The 5378-nt window shown below is 34.3% G+C and overlaps 1 long non-coding RNA gene across 1 annotated transcript; it reads right to left on the bottom strand.

The window, feature by feature from the left end:
- Positions 1-415: 415 nt before the first annotated feature.
- Positions 416-4891, bottom strand: LOC137638317 (uncharacterized). The gene is made up of 2 exons (XR_011044029.1): positions 3272-4891; positions 416-3236 (listed from the first exon to the last, which is right to left on the bottom strand). It is a non-coding gene; the product is annotated as an uncharacterized lncRNA (long non-coding RNA).
- Between the last annotated feature and the right edge of the window lie 487 nt (positions 4892-5378).

The raw sequence follows: 5378 nt of genomic DNA on the forward strand, positions 1-5378 counted from the left end.
TAAAACTGAGTTTGAATAACTGCAAAGAATGTAGGATTTATGATAATGAAAATCAAATATTTATTTACTGTATATATACTGTATGTTGAATAAATTTAAATAGTGTAAAAGTTATGATAATGAACAACCAAATAATTATTTACTGTATATATGTCATAAACAAGACTCAAGAAATAAGTTTTTAATTTACTGTACATATGTCATTAAAATAAGACTCAAATAAATAGGGAGTGTCGAGTATAAATGGGATATAGATGACCTTTCAAAATGATCTGGATATGGTTAACATCTGCTCCAAGAAAATCTACAAATAACCAATAAAATACCCCGTCCTCACTTCACTCCACATTCTCTACAGGTATAAACATAATAAAACATTAAATTGCATTATATCGCACCGTGCCGGTTGACCCTACATTATAGCGCACCGTGCCGGTTGACGCCAGGTTTATTTTTCTAATGAATCATACTTTTTAAAAAAACAATTTATATACAACATCACATTCTAATAACTTATACAAACTTCTGTACTGATATAGCAGTGCATATTTAAAACAAAATGAACAAACTTTCAAATTAACATATAAGCCTCCTCTGCCGCCCAGGAAAAACCATAGATAAAAAACAAAATCTCAAGTTTTGAAAAAACTATGGAAACCTGTGTATCCACGGCAATAATGCAGAGTAACTCAAATTTGAGTGGTGGAACCTCACTCTTGTACTACTAATAAATAATAATGATAATAATATTAATAATAAATTCGACTTGCTCGGGCTAGCGTGCGCTAGAAAGTGACCACTTACTAAATACCTCTTCAAACATTGAATACGTTTCACCCAACACTAAATTCTCATTGGCCACTGCCTACATAACAACTGAACTTAAGTAACAAGACACTTAAGATCTGCTTACATGTCGTTAGGACAATTATTTTTCGCTATACTTCGTAACGCGAAAAAATTCTAGTCCTCACTTCACTCCACATTCTCTACAGGTATAAACATAATAAAACATTAAATTGCATTATAGCATAATACCAAAGAAAGGGAGAGAAGGAAAAAATGGAGAGAGAAATAAATGTTCCGATTGAATGATTTACACATTTAACCTCTTTTTGAAGCCTTTGACAAACATGTTTACTTGAAACAGACTACCAACACTCATGTCTATGAAGACACCTATCATTGACGTTATCGTTTGCGATGTTTGAACTTGTAGCCACAGTTTTAACAAAAAATTCTGTTTGGTTACATTACAGGAGCTTTTAAAAAACTTAAGAGAAATCGATCAAAGGACAAAATCATTCCAGCTTCCTCTGTATCAAGCAAAATACATCAAATATGGAAAAGCATTTGTGACAACTTCCGATATCAAAAACTTCACAGTATTGGTGATTTTTCATTTTTTTTTTCTGTTCAACTAAGAAATCTTCAAATTACAATAAACTTAACTCCCCAAATCTCATAAGAAAACCTTAATGATCTATCAAAATAATAAAGAAGTTTTTCAATATCGGAAAATATAATCCGCACGGATTCTGCAACACCATATTATCAAAAAGATCCTTTGAATGCACCGATCTACCAGCTTAATGTTTCACAGGTGCTTGCAAAGATTTAACAAGTGAATTTTCCGTTGGATCTATGTAACCCCTCATTTCATGCATGCACGTTATGGCATAAATAGCCTGATCACTGGAGATTACTAAAGCGCCGGAATCTAATAAAAGCGTCATAAATAAAGCAACATACAATGGCATTTAGCTTTGCTCGTGACCATTATTGTAAGCTTCTCTTTGTTGAAAGACAAGTTGGTAGGCCTTGTCGGTGCTGTCATTCATCGATGATAGAAGATGCCCATGACAACTGAGGTCCCCCAATTTCCTGTCCAAATTAGATGCCACCGTTAAAGACGACTGCTGGCATTTCATTGTATTCACGATCCTGGAAAGCAGATTCCAAAAATAGAACATTGTACATATATACTTATAATTTCAACAACCTTTACCTTCTATATCAAAGTTAAATTTCAGCGAAAAATTTCCCTCTTTGCCGTGTGTAATAACCTTTTGTTACGTAAACACTCAAAGTTTAACAATAAAGCTTCCCTCGTTAATATCAACAGTCAAGATGGAGAGGACTTTCACTCTGGAATATTCTACTTAAGAATTTTTACCTCCATTTTATTAATAACTTTTGGTATAAAGCACCAAACCTCAAGTTAAAGCATCAATTCCCTCTGTACCGGGACACCAATATTAGAGATTAAAAACCTCAACATATTTTTAAAAGTAGCAAAACAGTCTAAAGAATGAATAACTCTCACAAGTCCATAACTCTGAAAAATGTAAGCAAGAATTGACCATTCATCCATGTTAGTTGACAACACTTCAAAATATCCACTCTTTTGTACTCTTTCTGGGCTTACATACATTGATGGCCTGAACAGTGTATTCAGTACAAGTTTAAATTCTTTGGTTTTCTATTTTTTCCAAATCTGGCTTTTTGCTACCTACTTGCATTAAAATCGAAAATCTTTTATCTGAAACAACGTTCAAACATTGCCAAAGTACTTTACATAATTCTGTCGACTGCCTCCTGCTCCTTCATGTTTAATTTTAAAGATTCATTTGCTGTCCAGTTTCCAACCACTCTTTTCATGATAAAAAAAAAAATGCGCTGTATTCATCGCTAAAAACTTCAGAATTACTCCAAACCTACTACTGAGGTGTCACAACATATAAATTTCCCAACACCAGAGGCGTCACAATATAACTATTAAATCTGAGGAGTCACAATATAGCGGTAAACTTCCTATGTCTGAAGCGTCGCAATATAGCGGTAAATTTCCTATGAGGCGTTGCAATATATTGATAAGAGTGCCTACATCCGAGGCTTCGCAATGTGATAAATTGCCTACATCTGATGCGTCACAATAGTGATAAACTGCCTACATCTGAGGCGTCACAATATAGTGCTAAACTGCCTACATCTGAGGCGTCACAATAGTGCTAAACTGCCTACATCTGAGGCGTCACAATAGTGCTAAACTGCCTACATCTGAGGCGTCACAATAGTGCTAAACTGCCTATATCTGAGGCGTCACAATATAGTGCTAAGCTGCTACAGTACATCTGAGGCGTCACAATATAGTGATAAACTGCCTACATCTTAGGCGTCACAATATAGTGATAAACTGCCTACATCTTAGGCGTCACAATATAGTGATAAACTGCCTACACCTTAGGCGTCACAATATAGTGTAAACTACCTACATTATAGGCGTCACAATATAGTGATAAACTGCCTACATTATAGGCGTCACAATATAGTGATAAACTGCCTACATCTTAGGTGTCACAATGAAGTAATAGGTTAAATAAGTCTGATGCAAGTATATAGTTAAAGTAACGACCAAAATAAAAAGAATGAATTTCTGCGTCAAAACGTGATCTCAACCAGAGCATCTGATATTTCTTCATTAAGTTCTCAACTAGCTTTGCTCAATATGTAAAAATACAGAAATACTTTATCGTTTACATTTTAACAATACTTCTCACGACAAATTTCGTGGAAATTATGTAACAGACAATTATGTCCAAAAGATATTCGTTAAAATAACGTTTTTGTTAATTCAGAAGGTTTGGCATCTAAACAAGATCTTTAACGACATAGTTTATCCTAATACTGTAGTTACAAAATTTGCCTTCAGTATTCGTCCTCTGTAAACCTTTCCAAATACGATTTAGAGTCTGAAAACCAATTATACTTTCTTGTAAATAAATCCAAATCTTGAAGCTTTTAAAAGTAAATAACTAGCATCCAATGCCCCTTCAAAACAACCATCCGCAGCTATGCCATCATCTAAAAATACTTCAATCTTCACTTCCTTAGATCTCTAATATCTAACAGACTTAAGAGCTTTAGTAAAGATGTACCGCCGCTTTCAAAAATATCTAAAGATAATCCATTATAAAAACTTTTTACATTTTTCCCCAATGAGAAAGATATTGGCAACGTTTTAATAGATTTCTATGCGATAAGCAGACTGTAGACTGATTAAATCCTTAAAAAGTTTGTAATAAAAAACCAGCCTTTGCTTACCATTTCCATTCTTGGTCACCGTCAAAGGAATTATTTCTTAGTTTTTCTGATACCAGTGTCACCCATTCTCTTTTAATAAATTCTGATTCGTCCCTTGCTGACCAATTGTTACCCAATCCAACAACCACAGTAACGGTTTTGAAATGGAATTTTATGATCGACCTTTTAGACGCCAATGACTATCCCAATCTAATTCTGTTCAATGTATTGTGAATAACAACCAACAGGCGATTAAAAACAATGAAATAAAATAAACACAATGTTCCAATTTCCTTGTACCAACTGCTAAGTATACAAAATAAAAACAGCTATATTTTCACTTATCTTTTCGACGTCTTTCTTGGTACGTTCCCGGCTTCAATGTCAACTCTCGGCCTTTATTGAGCTCTAGACCTCTTCCATCAAAGTTGATATGAATCCACACTTTCCCTCGATATTTAACTAGCTTGACACTTTCGACGATGCAGCTCTTTGCGTACTAACTCGTTTCTGCAGCAGTTTTAGATGTTCCTTGTCCTCCAAGTTGATAAACAATCGCATCTAATTCTAACATTTTCGTATCAGTTTCCTCAAAATAACGCGATGCTCATTCAAATGGTTTTCCATCATACTTTAACGAGGTGCGGATACTTGTTGAATATTCTGCTGGAAATCGGATAATAGATTGTCCATCACTTCTTGAAACGGTTTCAGCATTCTGATTGCTAGCGTGAAAACACTATTCACATCTGAAGCTGTATTTGATCCTGCCTGGCGTCCTGGCTAATAAATTCGACTTGCTCGGGCTAGCGTGCGCTAGAAAGTGACCACTTACTAAATACCTCTTCAAACATTGAATACGTTTCACCCAACACTAAATTCTCATTGGCCACTGCCTACATAACAACTGAACTTAAGTAACAAGACACTTAAGATCTGCTTACATGTCGTTAGGACAATTATTTTTCGCTATACTTCGTAACGCGAAAAAATTCTATTAACAAAACTAACTTTGCTATTACAATATTCAAAAGCTGTTTTAAAAGAAACAAGGAACTAAGTGCCATGAGATATTTATACAGTTATTTCAGAATGAGTTTACAAACGTTTACCAAGGCATCACCACCGATCAATTATCAAGATAATCTTAAATATCATTGATTAATAAAAGTTGACATTTGTTAGAATTACAGTTATTAATGCAAAGTTTACCAAACCTCAGAAATTGAATTATTTTTCTTTTACAAAGTCTTTTCTTTCTCTTTTCAGAAGAATCTTCTAAGGCTGCGAAACCT

The sequence above is a fragment of the Palaemon carinicauda genome, chromosome 3 (genome assembly GCF_036898095.1).
Source record: "Palaemon carinicauda isolate YSFRI2023 chromosome 3, ASM3689809v2, whole genome shotgun sequence".
In the NCBI taxonomy this organism is placed as follows: domain Eukaryota; kingdom Metazoa; phylum Arthropoda; class Malacostraca; order Decapoda; family Palaemonidae; genus Palaemon; species Palaemon carinicauda.